The sequence below is a fragment of the Schistocerca gregaria genome, chromosome 4, assembly GCF_023897955.1.
Source record: "Schistocerca gregaria isolate iqSchGreg1 chromosome 4, iqSchGreg1.2, whole genome shotgun sequence".
NCBI lineage: Eukaryota > Metazoa > Arthropoda > Insecta > Orthoptera > Acrididae > Schistocerca > Schistocerca gregaria.
The window spans coordinates 613,033,222-613,050,918 of NC_064923.1; the positions used below are offsets into that span (position 1 = coordinate 613,033,222).

Genomic DNA, 17,697 nt, shown 5'->3' on the forward strand with positions numbered 1-17,697 from the left:
CCAAAAGGCATGCGTTTTAGCTCACGCAGGCTAGCGTGAGGTCTGGAACAGGACAAGTAAATTAGAATTTAGAAAAACGGATGTAGCTGGTGGAATACTTAACTTTAATCCATTAATGACGAACGTCACTCTTGACGGTACATAGCTCACAATATCAGTAGTAACTGATAATGGGCCTTGCTAGGTCATAGCAAATGACGTAGCTAAAGGCTGTGCTAAACTATCTTCTCGGCAAATGAGAACGTAAGTAGGCAGTGAACCATCACTAGCAAAGTTGGCTGTACAACTGGGGTGAGTGCTAGGAAATCTCTCTAGACCTGCCATGTGGCATCGCTCGGTCTGCAATCACTGATAGTGGCGACACGCGGGTCCCGCTTATACTACTGGACTGCGGCCGATTTAAAGGCTACCACCTAGCAAGTGTTGTGTCTGGCGGTGACACCATAGTTGTGATACTGTTGGTGTTCCTTATGCTGTTTGTGACCATTTCAGCTTTCTCTTGTGGCTATGTCATCCTCTTGGCATTCTGGATTTGGTAAGCACCTGTGAGGTGCACTTTCCAGAGCATCAGGCACCTGTTGCAGTTGCATATTACATCTGCACCAGCTGCAGCAATCTCTTGTGGTGGTAGTTGCAGTCTGGTGTCGTGTACAATGTCTTCTGCTAGGTTATGTTGATGGTTTCAAATGGTTGATGTGCCCTATCTTATCCATGACCATTGTGTCTGTCTCCCAAGGAGGTAACTGCTACCTGTTGCCCCCTATGAGGCCAGATTCTGTTAACTAGAGAATGATGGTCAACTCCCATTCCTGGATGTCCTAGTGAAGAGCAAAGCAGATGGCACATTTGGCCACAGTGTATATAGGAAACTAACATGCACCAACTTATATCCACAGGCAGACAGTTGCCACCACCCACCGCAGAAGAAAGGGCTGCTCAGAACACTTGTGCACCAAGCCACAACACTCTCAAGCCCAGACAATTAGTGGATACTAAACAAGGGCCATCCACAAAGCAATACATCCTACAATATGACTTGATACAATGGAAGAGGAACAAGCAGAAGAGACCAGAAAGGAATCCCTTCTACTGTATAAGGGCATATATCTGTTAAGATCAGCAAAATCTTGAGGAAACACAAAATTAAAAGTGTGTTCTGCCCACTCAGCAAGATCAATGCACTCCTTAGAATGGTCTAGGATGATCTAGTGTTAAGAAAATCTCGTATTTACAATATACCTCATGAATTTGGCATGTCTTCATTGGTCAATCATCCAGAAGTGTGGACATAAGACATAAGGAACACTAAACACTTACCAGGTTACAACAGGCCACTAAATCAGCATAGCAGAATATTGCCTGGAACTTGGACCCACTATGAATTATTACAAATCCACGATCCTGGCTCAAACACCTAAATTCTGGGCAACTGTCATCAATGAATCTATTGAAATCCAGATGATGGAGAAGCTAATAAACCAGAAGCAGGACACTGGCTCAGTACAGCATGGAATCCAACTTTGGAACCACTACAGAAACACCTGTAATGAGCCTCAGATGACAAGAGGTATAATTAACAGGATCACACCTCATACAGGGCTCCAGGCAGCAACTCCCTCCTCAGGACAGTGGTCAAGAACAAAATACGGAACAACATCTATCACCTGACACCTCAGGCACAAAACCTGGGAGCACATATAATACGAAACACCGGAGAGCAACTACCACCACAAGATATTGCTGCAGCATGTGTGGACACAATATGCAACTCAAACAGCAGCATGGTGCTGCAGAAAGCACACCTTGTAGACACATACTGAATTCAGAATGCCAGGAGGATGGCATGGCCATGAGAGAAAACTGCAACAGTCGCAAACAGTGCAAGGAAAATGTACAGTGTCACAATAGTGCTAGGAACATGCCTGGTGGATGTAAACCTAATATGGAACACCATGGGATGGCTGCCGCCATGGAAGACAGCTGCAATGGTGCAGACAGAAGAGAGAAATCCTGGAGATGGATATCACCATAAGAAACAACCACAATGGACACAGATGGCATAGTGAACACCAGGCAACATCCAGGAACAAATATGGAGCCTGGTCAGAAACGCAACCTATCTCAGGAAACATCTGATGAAGATGCTGAATTCCATTGTTGAAATATCATGTTAGGAAGACACAGACCACCAGCAATATACCAAATTCTATGAGATGACAGTCATAAAGACGTTAGGGGAAAGGCTGGAGGAACTGTAATTGCAGCAAGATACGTGAGAAAGGTGGAAAGGACAAGTGGGGATAATAAATGTGGTGTAAAAGAATATGTGGCTGTAGGAGTGATGAGGTGGGTGTAAGTAACTACTTATTTTGTGGTGGTAAGAAAATCCATTTCTGTTCACAATGTGAAGCTTATATAGGCGTTGAACAATCAAATCATGAGAAGAGGTAAAGATTTCAGGGCATGTCAGTGGTGATTAAAGTGGCAAATACAGAGACCATAGTGGAGATGACAGACAAGGAGTGAAAATGGTCGGAGTAGCATGGTAGTGAGTTTGCTAACGAGTGTGCCTGTGACACAGCTATAAATATGTGGCAACACAGACGACAGAAAAAGACAGTGATAGCAATGAGTACATCAGACAATGACATTGGCAGGGACACCAGTGATGCAAATATTCCATCCTTGCAAGAGGGATGCCATTAATGGCAAAACACTTTAGTTTGCTAAGTAGAAATTTGTGATCCATACATTCAAAGACTCTGGCAAGGTTACTGAATCTACCAGCTGGGTGATTTTTCTTGTTTAGTGCTGTCAGTACTTCATTTCTGAGCTCCAGAATTGCTTGCTGTACGGAGAATCCCGTATAAAAGTAAAAATGAGAAGTGATTAACATATTCTGGTCAGTTAAACGAGTCAGTATTCTGTTATAGGCCACTTACTCAAATACTTATGAAAAGACTGGAAAGAGTGATACAGAGTGAACAAATAATAATAATTTGAAGTACTTAAAGATAAGACAGCTTGCTCTACATTGATAAAAAAGGTATAAGGCAGATGGGTTAATCATAATGTCAGATGACTGGGCTAGATATAAGGGGTTAGATGAAGTAGGGTAAATGGATTCGGCTGTGAATCACTTGGTAGAATTTAGGTACAAAAGAAACAGGAGCATGTACAGACACAATTTAAGGATACTGGGGGCAATAAAAAGAATTATTGGGTGAGGGAAAAGGAGAACTTCAGCATTACAGAGCCATTTAGATGAGTATGAGTAAAAGAATAATATTCCGCAAAACTGGTGCTTGTCTGTTTTGTAAACCCTCGTTGCCAGTTTTGTAAATGCCTTGTCACTACTGCTGTGGAGTCGCCTTTGTTGTTACGGTAGGCCGAGTTTGTGAGTTCATGAAATAGCTTCTGGTGCAGCACACCACTAAAACAATTTCTCCCTGCCACTATTACACAGATATGCCCCAGGGTCAGGTAACAGGATAGGAGAAAGAAGGTTCTACACCACCCCAACAAATTAGTAACGAGTCACACAAATTAGATAAAAGGTTTATTTATCTTTTTTACTAGATGAATAATGAAGTCTGCAACATTGCTTGCAATATAACACAAAAAAGGCCCTCAATGGCTAAGTGCAAATAATCATTAGGTAAGCACTATAGTACATAGCAAATGCAATTTACAGCAACTGTCTGTTCATATCTAAGAGTTCACTACAAGATGTTCCCTGTATAAGTCAGCCCTGAACAATGATCTATAACCAAGTGAGCAAGAGCTGCTCTTTTACCTTTTGAGTAGGCTTCTGTCTGTTGTCGTCTGGTCATTGGCAGATTGTACTCAGCCAGCAATTGGCTGAGGCAAAGTTGATAACTTCCTCGTCAGTGCCACATGTGGCACTGTTGGTACTCATGCAAGTGGTGAGTCTCTATGGCACTGGAACCTGCTTGCATCTTTATGCCTGTGGTGCTTTTGCTCTGGCTGTGTCTTGTTTGGACAACACAGCAGTTTGATTTTTTTTTAAAGGTGTTGGACGTATGTGCCAATGAAAGAGAGTTGAGTTTTTGTTTAAAAATGGTGGTGAATATTTTTTTATTTGAATTTTTGCAACTATTTTTGTTTTACTAATTTTGTTTTATTTTTAGTTTTAAAGTATTTCTTGGATGTCAACCTAATGGGGACACTAATCTGCTATTGGTAAGTACTGGCGCATATCCTATTACTGTAACTTTCATTTCTACACTGGTTTTGTCTAACAGTGGTTTACTATGTGGTGGTCATTGCGTTGTGTGATGATGTTGACAATTGTACCTACATCTACATCTACACAGATACTCCACAAGTCACCATACAGTGCATAGTAGAGGGTACCCTGTACCACTACTTGTCATTTCCTTTCCTGTTTCCCTCACAAATAGAGTGAGGGAAAAACAACTATCTACATGCCTTCCTATGAGCCACAGTTTCTCTTATCTTCATGGTCCTTATGCACAATGTATGTTGGCAGCAGTAGAATCGTTTGGCAATCAGCTTCAAATGCCGGTTCTCTAAATTTTCTCAGCAGCGTTCCTCGAAAAGAGCATCGCCTTCCCTCCAGGGATTCTCAGTCAAGTTTCCAAAGCAACTCCATAACAATTACACATTGTTCGAGCCCACCGATAACAAATCTAGCACTCTGGTTCTGAACTGCTTCAATATCTTCCTTCAATTTGACCTGGCACGAATCACAAACACTCGACCAGTACTCAAGAATAAGTCACACTAGTGTCCTATTTGTAGTCTCCTTTATAGGTGAAGCACTGCTTCCTAGAATTCTCCCAAAAAACATAAGTCAACCATTTGCCTTCCCTGCCACAGTTCTAACATGCTCCTTCCACCAAATATTGCTCTGTAATGTTATGCCCTGATATTTAACTGTCTCGACTGTGTCAAGCAGGATACTAGTAATACTGTATTTGAACTTCACAGATTTGATTTTCCTACTCATCTGCATTAACTCAAATTTTTCCACATTTAGGGCTACCTGCCATTCATCACATCAACTGGAAATTTTGTCTAAGTTGTCTTGTATCTTCCTACAGACACTCAACTTCGACACCTTACCATAGACCATGGCATCATCAGCATGCAGACTGTTGCCCACCCTGTCTGCCAAATCATTTATGTACATAAAGAACTACAGCAGTTGAATCACACTGCCCTTGGGCGCTCCTGACAATATCCTTGTCTCTGATGAACACTCGCAGTTGGGGGCAACATACTGGTTTCTATTATTTAAGAAGTCTTTGAGCCACTCACATATGTGTGAACTTATTACATATGCTCACAACTTAATTAACAACCTGCAATGGGGCACTGTATCAAATGCTTTCTGGAAATCTAGAAATATGGAATTGCCTCTTGCCCTTGATCCGCAGTTCTCAGTATATCGTGTGAGAAAAGGGCAATCTGAGATTCACACAAGTGACGCTTTCTAAAACCTTGCTGATTCATGGGTGTAAGCTTCTTGTCTCAAGAAAGTATGTTATACTCAAAATGAGAATATGTGCAAGGATTCTGCAGCAAACAGAAGTTAGGGATATTGGTCTGTAATTTTGCAGATCTGCTCTTTTACCCTTCTTATACACCAGAGCCATCTGCACTTTTTTCCAGCCACTTGGGACTTGGGCTGGGTGAGAGATTCATGACAAATGGAAGCTAGTAAGGGGCCAGTGCCATAGAGCATCATCATCATCATCATCATTTAAGACTGATTATGCCTTTCAGCGTTCAGTCTGGAGCATAGCCCCCTTATCAAAATCCTCCATGTTCCCCTATTCAGTGCTAACATTGGTGCCTCTTCTGATGTTAAACCTATTACTTCAAAATCATTCTTAACCGAATCCAGGTACCTTCTCCTTGGTCTGCCCTGACTCCTCCTACCCTCTACTGCTGAACCCACGAGTCTCTTGGGTAAACTTGCTTCTCCCATGCATGTAACTTGACCCCACCATCTAAGCCTGTTTGCCCTGACTGCTACATCTATAGAGTTCATTCCCAGTTTTTCTTTGATTTCCTCATTGTGGACACCCTCCTGCCATTGTTTCCATCTACTAGTACCTGCAATCATCCTAGCTACTTTCATACCCGTAACCTCGACCTTGTTGATAAGGGAACCTGATGCTGGCAACAATCAGTGCCATAGAGCAGTCTTTGTAAAATCAAACTGGGATTCCATCTGGACATAGTGATTTATTTGCTATCAAATCTTTCAGTTGTTTCTCTATGCCAGGTATGCTTATTACTATGTTGTCCATACAGGAGTCTGTCTGATAGTCAAATGATGATATTTTTGTTCAGTTTCCCTATGTTGATTTCTTGAATGTGAAATTTAAAACTTCGGATTTTGTTTTGCTATCTTCAATTGCGCCACCAGGCTGGTCAGCAAGGGCTGAATGTAAGCCTTAGTGATTTTATGTAAGACCAGAATTTTCTTCGTTTCTCTGTCAAATCTTTTGTTAAGGTGTAATGGTGTTATTTGTTGTATGTTTTAGCCGAGCAGTCTAAGGCGCTGCAGTCATGGACTGTGCAGCTCGTCCTGGCGGAGGTTCGAGTCCGCCCTCAGGCATGGCTGTGTGTGTTTGTCCTTAGGATAATTTAGGTTAAGTAGTGTGTAAGCTTAGGGACTGATGACCTTAGCAGTTAAGTCCCATAATATTTCACACACATTGGAACATTTTTGTTGTTGTATGTTTCACACACAGACCTTTTCACAGATGTACAAATCTCCACTAACCTTGGCTTGTCATCTTTTGTACATTCCGTTTTGAGCCTTGAGTGCAACAGCCTCTGTTTCTTCAGCATCTACCAAATTTCATTATTAAACAATGGTGGGTCTTTTCCATCCTTTGTCCACTCACTCAGCACATAACTCTCCAGACCACAACTTACAATCTGCTTAACCTTTGCCCATAATTCCTTTTCGTCCATCTTACTGGAACTAAGTGATGCCAATTCACTAATTGAGAAGCTAATAACTGCTTAATCTGTTTTATCTAGCAGAAACACTTTCCTGGCTTCTTGACTGATTTATTAACTTTAGTAATCATAGTTGCTATAATGACAATATGATCAATAATACTCGTTTATACACTGACATTATCGATAAGGCAGGCCTGTTTGTAGCTATGAGGTCTGAGATATTTCCATTGTGTGTAAGCTGCTGAGCTAGCTACTCAAGATAGTTTTCAGAAAATGTGTTCAAAAGTATTTCACATGAATGTGTGTCTGTACCCCCTGCAATGAATCCATAGACATCCAAGTTTATACTCTACAGATTAAAGTCGCGTCCAACAAGTATCACATGATCTGGGTATTTACGCACTACTGACCATAGACTTTCTTTTGAATGACTATAGAGCTGTCATAGCAGAATCACTTAGCCAGTAAAAACATTCAACAATTAACTAGGTTTCACGTACACCTGCTGTATGCGGACCGATGACTAGACTGTCACACTCAACTTCGACCTCAACATAGGCAATATTTTTGTCAATTAAATGAACACTCCCCCTCCTATGGCTTCTAATCTGTCTTTATGATATACTTTCCATGACTCACTAAATATCTCAGAGCTTTCCACTTTGGGTTCAGCCAGCTCTTGGTCCCAAGAATGATTTGAGCACGATAACTTTCATGGAGGACAGTAAATTCGGGAACTTTATTACAAATACTTTGTCAGTTTACTGATAAAATTGTGATCACCATTTGATTTCCCTCGCTGCATACTGACTGGCAAGTGTTCATCAGAGCATGTCAAACTACTTTCTAGTCTAAAAAAAACCTCATGTGCGCTCCACAAATACTTTGCTACCTGAGTAGGTGCTTCCTTTGTGTAGAGCACCCCTGACCTATCAAGGGGAGTCTTACAAATCCCCATGTGAAAACACAGGTCTAGAAATCTGCAGCCGAGACCGTCACAGAGTCGATGAAGCCTTTGATTGAGACCCTCCACTTGGCTCCAGATCATAGGATCCCGATCAACGCTGGGAACAATGCTGCAAATTGCGAGTTCTGCTTGCACCCAATTGAGGCCAGCAGTCTTCATTGCCTCCGCCAGCTGCCAGTACAAATTGAAGATTGCCTCAGAACCCATGTGACAGGTTCTGTTGGTGACAACATGAGTCACAAATGCAGATGACTGCCTCCTGCATGCTTGATAGCCATAGGTAAGGCCACCTCCACATCTATTAAGAGGAACCCTGGCAGACATACCAACTGCACATTGGCTTCCTTTCCAAACCTGAATGCTATCTGCCTATGGGTCTCCACAACGTGCCTAACACTGGAACGCCCGATAACTAGTAGACCCCTCCCCCAAATGTGCCTTCTCAGTCCATGCTGAATGAGCAGCCACCTGTCCCTTCACAGGGTGAATAGCTGAGCCTAAGCAGCCAGTCTCCACATTGGCCCTCTGCCTCAAGCGATGCGAACGCATCCCAGCCGCCACTCACCCTGCTGTGAAGGCAGCTCCAAGGTGTTTGGGGCACAAGGAGGTGCTTCAAAAGTAGAGCCAGTGGGCAAAGCAAGTGACACCTGAGGTGTCCTGTGTGATGTGCCACATTCTGCACCACCACAGCACTCTGAGGCAGCAGCCTGAAGGTCTGCAGTGAGAGCCAAAAGCAGATTCAGCTTTTCGCAAACTGTGGCCAGCTCCTCCTAGATCTGCACACAGTATTCACACACCCTAGCCCTCCTAGCAAGATGTAACTGAAGAAGTGAACTACAAAAGCAGACAATTCTAGAGATGCAACTTGCTACCCTCCTGATGTGTTGCCAATTGGTGCTGATGCGTTAGTGAGTCATGTAACTGACTGTTCAGTGAGTAATTATTGTGCTATAGACTGAATGAATTTACATTTACAAAACCATTAGATTAAACCTCCTAAACAGAGAAACACACATGAAATTTAATAAATATTCTACGAGGAAAACACAGGAAAAGATAAACACTTAAACATGGCCATTGTACTAGTAATTGTATATCAGCCAAGAGCAGGAGCCTGACTTTGACACTGGTGTTAGCAACTTTGTAGAAAGCAATTGAGTACACGTTGAGGAGGTAGTGTGAAAAGAAAGATGTATTTTCTCAAATTATGGAAGAAGTTCTGAATTTCTGAGAGAGTGTTTATTTACTTTGTGACTCAAGAGAAGAGCTTAATGTTACAATGATGGATTGGTTTACCTTGAGGCCTATATTTGGATGTGATTTGGTGAAGTCAACGAATCTTACAGTGGAAATGGTGTCTGTGGTGACACACTGATCTGTAGCGTAACATGAGTTCTAGGTTAGGTTGGAATGCAACAGGGCAGTTGTGTGTTGGCAAAGACAATGAATCTGACAGCACAAAAGATATAATTGGAAACAGGCTGAACAGTAACTTAGTGCAAGATCTAGATTTGGTTGGAATGGAACAGTTAGTTGTGAGTTGGCAAAGGCAATGAGGCTGACAGAAAAAGTTAATGTGGTGACAGATCGATCTGTAGTGTAGCCCAAGGTCTCGGTATGGTTGTAATGCAACAGTCTGCTTGTGAGCTGGTGAAGCCAATGAATCTCACAGATGAGAAGGTATCTGTGGTGTCAGACTGATCTGTAGTGTAGCCCAAGATCTAAGACAAGTTAGATTGGTTGTAAGTTGGTGAAGCAAACGAATCTGAAAGCATAAATGTGTCTGCAGTGAGAGACTGATCTGTAGTGTAGCTTGAGGTCTAGCTTAGGTTGGAATGGAATAGTTTAGTTGTGAGTTGGTGAAGCCAACAAATCTGATCTGACTGCAGGAACGTTATCTGTTGTGACAGTCTGATCTGTGCCGTAACCTGAGGTCTATGTTATCTTAGAAGTCACTAGTTTTCTCATGAAAGCCAAGAAAACTAAATGCGGTATGAGACTCGCTTGTAGCATAGCAAGAGATCTATGTTAGGCTTAATCTGCAAATTTTGTTGAGGTTATGTCAACATGAATGTACAATGTGTGGTTGATTTGTATCACATGTCTAGATATATGACCCTCTTTGCAATAACCGACTTGTATTTCTGACTTTGTCAAATATTTGGAGTAGGTGGTTTAGTTAAGCCTCAATAGTAGAAAATTGCCACTGATGTTATCTATGAACGATTTTTGTCATTGACTGACAACATTCTAATAATTTAATGTTTTCACTTAGTTGGCTACGATGCTTATTTGGTTTAGTTCTGAATATGTTCGGATTTGTGAGAAATTATTTATTAGAAATATTTCATGTTTACCAAGTACAAGGTAAGCTACATTTATTTGTGAAGCAAATATTATTTCCAAGAATAGTGGGAGCCATTGTTAACAATAGCAGACTTAGGAAAAAGTACCTGAGACTATAAATGCATTTATAGTTTACTTCACTTGTATGATAGTTTCGGTCTCTTTTCTTTAGAAGCATGGTTTTTTTTCCATTACATGTGCTGCATTTTGAGAAATTTAATGTGTATTTTTTACTTTGGCAGTTTCTGTCAAATTCACAAAACACTGGTAGTTATTGTTGTTGGTAAGCCGTCAGTACTATATGACTGTATGTTTCCAGGTCAACTATTGTATTACAACACTCAAAACGCTGTTCAACACCATGTTCATTAACATGCAGGGCCTGGGACACTCAATTTTTTGCATGTATAGCCACTCCCCCTTACTTTTCATGAGTTCTGCAGTAGTATGGTAGCAGCATGTATCCACCATAATGAATCTGATCGTTTTCAGTGATTTACATGTGGTTTTCTAATAAGCAAAACAAGTCTGCTGAAATTCCATCATCTTTTCATTTTCTGGAACAGAAATGAGAATTTCTCCTTTTTCATTTGTTACAATATGATGATAAGGAAAGTTGCTACTCACCATATAGCAGAGATGCCAAGTCACAGATAGGCACAACAAAAAGATTTACACACTTAAAGCTTTAGGCCAATGGCCTTTATCAACAAAATACAGATAAGCACACACACGCTCACGCAAATGCAACTCACACACATGACTGCAGTCTCAGGCAACTGAAACCTCACTACAAGCAGCAACACCATTGCGTGATGGGAGTGGCAACTGGGTGGGGGAAAGGAGGAGGCTGGGATGGGGAGGGCGAGGGATAGTATGGTGGGGATGGCGGACAGTGAAGTGCTGCAAGTTGGGCGGTGGGCAGGTGAGATGTGGGGAGGGGGAGGGGGAGTAGTGGAAATGGAGAGAAATAGAGAGAAATAAATAAAAAATAAAATTAAAAAAATAAGAAAACGCAGGGTATGATGGTGGAATGATGGCTATGTAGTGCTGGAATAGGAACAGAGAAGGGGCTGGATGGGTGAGGACAGCGACTAACGAAGGTTGAGGCCTGGAGGGTTACGAAAACGTAGGATGTATTGCAGGGAAAGTTCCCACCTGTGCAATTCAGAAGAGCTGATGTTGGTGGGGAGGATCCATATGGCACAGGCTGTGAAGTAGTCATTGAAATGAAGGATATTATGTTTGGCAGTCTGTTCAGCAACAGGGTGGTCCACTTGTTTCATGGCCACAGTTTGTTGGCCATTCATGCAGACAGACAGCTTGTTGGTTGTCATGCCTACATAGAATGCAGCACAGTGGTTGCAGCTTAGCTTATACACCACATGACTGGTTTCACAGGTAGTCCTGCCATTGATAGGGTAGGTTATGTTAGTGATCGGACTGGAGTACATGGTGGTGGGAGGATGTATGGGACAGGTCTTGCGTTTATGTCTATTACAGAGGTATGAGCCATGAGTAAGGGATTGAGAGCAGGTGATGTGTAAGGATGGATGAGTATATTGTGTACGTTCGGTGGACAGTGGAACACCACTGTGGGAGGGGGTGGAAGGATAGTGAGCAGGACATTTCTCATTTCAAGGCAAGATGAAAGGTAATCAAAACCCTGGCAGAGTATGTAATTCAGTTGCTCCAGTCCTGGATGGTACTGAGTTACAAGGGGAATGCTCCTCTGTGGCTCGACAGTGGGAATTTGGGAGGTGGTGGGAGACTGGAAAGATAAGGCAAGAGAGATTTGTTTTTGTACAAGGTTTTGAGGATAATTACGGTCAGTGAAGGCTTCAGTGAGATCCTCAGTATATTTCGAGATGGACTGCTCATCACTGCAGCTGCGACAACCACAGGTGGCTAGGCTGTATGGAAGGGGCTTCTTGGTATGGAATGGGTGGCAGCTGTCAGAGTGGAGGTATTGCTGGTGGTTAGTAGGTTTGATATGGACGGAGGTACTAATGAAGGTGGAGATCAACATCTAGGAAGGTGGCCTGTTGGGTTCAGTAGGACCAGGTAAATCAAATGGTGGAGAAGTTTTTGAGGTTATGGAGGAATGTTAAAAACCTTCTCTTCTTCTACCAGTTCCTACAGTGGAAACACTTTTTCGCCACCAACTTGACCAATCAGATGCAACCAAAGACCAATACTGAACCTTGCCTAACTTATTTCACTCCGCCACCCAACCATGATCCACCCACAAACTTTGCCTCACCATCATTCCCCAAATCCCTCAACATACAGACTATCCTCACATCCGCAGAAAGAACTGCAGTCCATCATCTAAAAGCTGATCCCGACATTATAAACCTACCTGTGGACAAAGGCAACACCACTGTTGTTCTGAACCACAAGGATTACCTAGCAGAACGACTCCACTAGCTGTCAAGTACTTCCACCTACAAACTTTGCCACAGTGATCCCGTTCCAGTAATTCATCAGGATCTCCAGTCACTAATCAAATCCTTAGGCCCATCCCAGAACCTCTCCCTGGAGTCCATCAGTCTACTCACCCCTAAAACTCCCCACACTCCTACCTTCTACATGGTTCCTAAAGTCCATAAACCTAACCACCCAGGATGCCCCATTGTGGCTGGTTACTGTGCCCCCACTGGGAAAATCTTTGCTCTCATAGACTGATACCTTCAACCTATTACCCGGAACCTATCCTTCTATATAAAAGATATCAACTATTTCCTCCACCAGCTCTCCACAATTGCTGTTGCTTTACCACACGGTGCCCTGCTCACCACTATTGATGCCACCTCCATGTACACTAAACTCCCTAAGGCCCAAGGCCTTACCGCTATTGAACACTACCTTTCCCAATGCCTTACGGATTCCAAAACAACAACCTCCTTCCTACTCACCATGACCAACTATATCCTCACCCACAATTACTTCTTCTTTGAAGGCATTACCTACAAACAAATCTGGGGTACGAATATGGGCACCAGTATTGCACAATCCTATGCCAACCTTTTCATGGGCCATCTAGAGGAATCCTTCCTAAACACTCAGAATCCTAAGCCCCTCTTGTGGTTCAGATTCGTTGATCACAAATTTGCAATCTGGATCAAGGCTGAAAACACCTTATCCACATTCCTCCAGAACCTGATAACTTCTCCCCCATTTGCTTCACCTGGTCCTACTGAAGCCAACAACCCACCTTCCTAGATGTTGACCTCCACCTCAAAGATAGCTTCATCATTACCTCCATCCATATGAAACCTACTAACCACCAGCAATACCTCCTCTTTGACAGCTGCCACCCATTCCATACCAAGAAGTCCCTTCTGTACAGCCTAGCCACGCATGGTTGTCGCATCTGCATTGATGAGCAGTCCATCTGAAAATATACCAAGGGTCTCACTGAAGCCTTCACTGACCATAAATATCCTCCCAGCCATGTGCAAAAACAAATCTCCCGTGCCTTATCATTCCTGTCTCTCACCACCTCCTAAAGCCCCACCGTCCAGCCACAGAGGATCATTCCCCTTGTAACTCAGTACCATCCAGGACTGGAGCAACTGAATTACATTCTCCACCAGGGTTTCGATTGCTTCTCGTTTTTCCCTGAAATGAGAAATTTCCTGCTAACTATCCTTCCCACCCCTCCCACAATGGTATTCCATTGTCTACCGAACCTACACAATATACTCGTCCATCCCTACACAACCCCTACTCCCAGTCCCTTACCTCATGGCTCATACCCCTGTAGCAGACATAGATGCAAGACCTGTCCCATACATCCTCCCATCACCACCTACTCCAATCCAGTCACTAATATCACCTATCCTGTCAAAGGCACAACTACCTATGAAACCAGTCATGTGGTCTCTAAGCTAAGCTGCAACCACTGTGCCGCATTCTATGCAGGCATGACAACCAACAAGCTGTCTGTCCGCATGAACAGCCACCAACAAACTGTGGCCACGAAACAAGTGGACCACCCTGTTGCTGAATACGCTGCCAAACATGATATCCTTCATTTCAATGACTGCTTCAAATTCTGTGCCATATAGATCCTTCTCACCAACATCAGCGTTTCTGAATTGCACAGGTGGGAACTTTCCCTGCAATACATCCTAGTTTCCGTAACCCTCCCAGCCTCAACCTTCAACCTTCATTACTTGCTATCCTCACCCATCCAGCCCCTTCCCTGCTCCCATTCCACCACTACATAGCCATAATTCCACCATCACACCCAGCGTTTTTTTATTTATTTTATTTCATTTTTTATTTATTTCTCTTCTTTTCTTCTACTTCTCCCTCCCCCTCCCCAGTACTCACCTACCTGCCACCCATCCTGCAGCACTTCACTGTCCGCCATCCCCACCATACTATCCCTCCCCCTTCCCCCTCCCAGCCTCCTCTTTTCCCCCACCCAGTCAACACTCCCATCATGCACTGGTGTTGCTGCTCTCGGTGTGGTTTCAGTTGCCTGAGACTGCAGTCGTGTGTGTGAGTGGCATCTGCGTGTGTGTGTGTGGGGGGGGGGGGGGGGGGGCGGCATATTTGTGTCTATTGTTGACAAAGGCCATTGGCCTAAAGCTTTAAGTGTGAAAATCTATTTGTTTTGCCTATCTGTGACTCAGCATCTCCACTATACGGTGAGCAGCAACTTTTCTTCTCATAATATTGTTACATTCCATCCTGGATTTTCCAATGTTTGAGTTTTTATTTGTTAGGTTTCTGATGTTTTGGTGGAAGTCTCTGAATGCTTTTCCTGTAATATCCTTTACTTTATTGAAGTTGCAATATTTAATTTTAGTAGCAGCTGTATCAACAGTAACTATATTTATTCTGCAGTCCTGTCTTTTAGACAAATTTATCCCCAAAAAAGACTTGTCAACATGTTCTAAATCACACAGCTACGATGGACACTGCTTTGATCAGATTGAATATTTCTGACAATCAGCTGTGTAAGTAGCTTCTTACCAGAAGCTTTCAGATGCAAACTATGCAATGTATGATATGTTCCAGTGATCAGCAATGCATCACTCACACACATGTGTGGAGGTTCCACTCTCCTGCTACGCACTAACATGTTCTCAGTAATGTTTCACCACAAAGAACACGTGGATGATATTTTACTCTTATGTTGCACTAACCAAAATGTTCCAAATTTAATACATGAATTGAATAAATTACACAAAAACGTTAAACTTATCGTAGAACATGAATGCAATAATATCGTTAAGGTTTTGCAACTATTACTTACGAGCAGTCAGCAGAAGCACATTTTGAGGACCATCCAAAAGCTCATAACTACTGATTCCATTATTCCAGCTACTTCTTGATGCTACAACACAAAAAAACATTTTTGTCAGGCATTAATAGGTAGACTGCTTAAATGACCATTAAATGAAAATAAAATACAAATGGCTATATCTACCACGATACACTGCATGGGAGAAGGACAGCATAGTATAACTGTATTCTAACTGAATTCTACAAAACACTGAAACACAAACATTCAGAAACTCCTCAGATGTCTAACATCAAGTCTAAGATTTTAGCTTACAGGATTACTAGACCCTCATTTATTGTTGAATTCTTTGTACTCTGTCAACATATGCTATTTCATTTCTTCCCTCAAATTCAGTGAAATACTCCACCTCTGAGACATGATGTAATGCTAGTGCATGCATTACAATTTTCAGCAATGCTATATAATGTGTTCATGCATTTTATTTTTCGAGCGGTGTTTTATATCAAAGTGTCATGATTTAACTAAGTCAATGATTTACTTATTATGCAAAGTATACATTTCAGCAGTGTCATGAAATATGCTCAAATGTTTTCACTTTTTCAGTAGTGTTTTTATTTTAATAATTTCTTGATCACTGATTTACTTATTGTACATATTGCACTCACAGTATAGATGATGTACTTGGAATACCCCTTCCACTTATGTACTGAGCAAAGTGCATACTCCAATCTTAATGTACTGGTTTCACATTCAGGAAGACTGAGATTTATTCCCCGTATGCTTGACCTTGACTAGGGTTTTCCGTGGATTCCCCAAGTTGCTAAGGTGAACGCTGGGATGGTTCCTTCAACTAAGCCATGCTCGACTTCTCCCGTATCTTCATATTATCATACCATACTCTGTTAATTATTTTATATGTATATATTATTTCTGTAATATTTCTGACTTGTCCAATACTGTTGCACAAAATGGTCTAAAGACGAATAAATAAATAAATAAGACAGGAAATTTACCACTTTCATTGGTTTCTGTGGTTTATTCCAAAAAACCAAGTTTGTATTTTTTCTGCCTTCATATTTAATTTGTATTGTCCTTTTACTGTTAATCACATTAATCAGTATTCTGACTTGTAATGCAGACCTGATTCTGCTGTTACAGTATTATTATTGTTTTAATGATATTATAGACATGATACACAGGATTTAATTTAATTTTTTGGGCAATTTAAGTTAACGAGGAGATAATGTTATTATGACACCAAGTTCACATTCCAAAGAACGAGGAATTAAAATCCCTGCCTACCATTCAAATTAAGGTTTGCCATAACTCCTTTCAATTTATCAGGTAAATCCTAAAAAAAAGGTGCAATGAAAAAGATACATACAATTTCCTTCTGTAATACAACCTTACAGCCCATCTCTAATGACCTAGACTTCTACAGGTCATCTACACCAAATCTTCTTCTTTTTACCAAGCATATAACTTCACTGAATACTTAATACTGCTTTCATACTACTGTAGCCCATTTCTTACTCAGTTTGTGGATGTATATATTTCATTGAGTGTGTTATGTGCTTTGTTCTGTGTGTAATTTTTAATTAATTTTGAGAAATTAACTGGAATGCAGTAACATGGATGAACAGTACTCTGTTGGGCAGATAGTAAATGAAGTGTGTCACAAAACAGTTTACTGTTCAGTTTCAAAAAACTTGAAAAATGTCAATGACTTTGATGAAGTTAGACAAACTTTGTTTAAATTTCGAGTGAGTTCTTCTGCAACATCAGTGTTTGAGTATCATGAGAAAAAAATATATTCTGAAGTACAACCACATTTTTGGAAGAAAGTGCTGTGATCCACTTCAATAACACAGTTATAAACTGGGGCGGCACAAATGATGTAGCCAAAAACGAAGCAGACAAGGCATTAAACGCTATAACATCAGCATTAATTAAGCTTCAGCACACAAATGTAATCATAGTAGGGATACCTCATAGATATGATCTTGAAAACTGGTCTTGTGTGAATGATGAAACCTGGCGAACAAATAGGAAAATAGCCAAAATATTTCCAAAACACTCAGTTTATAAAAGTCCCTGAGAACAGAGACTGGTACACTTCTCAAGGACTACACCTAAATGCTAATGGCAAGAAAGA

General features: G+C 41.7%; 1 protein-coding gene across 3 annotated transcripts in view; it reads right to left on the minus strand.

Annotated features, from left to right (window-relative positions):
* LOC126267362 (dynein regulatory complex subunit 4-like) overlaps positions 1–17,697 on the minus strand; it is a 103,788-nt gene that overhangs the window by 75,668 nt on the left and 10,423 nt on the right. For 2 of the 3 annotated variants that reach the window (XM_049972500.1, XM_049972503.1), the window contains exon 2: positions 15,552–15,632. The exons of the other annotated variant lie outside the window; for it this stretch is intronic. The gene's annotated coding sequence lies outside the window, so the exon portion shown is untranslated. The remainder of the gene's footprint in view (positions 1–15,551; positions 15,633–17,697) is intronic. 3 annotated transcript variants of the gene reach the window in all.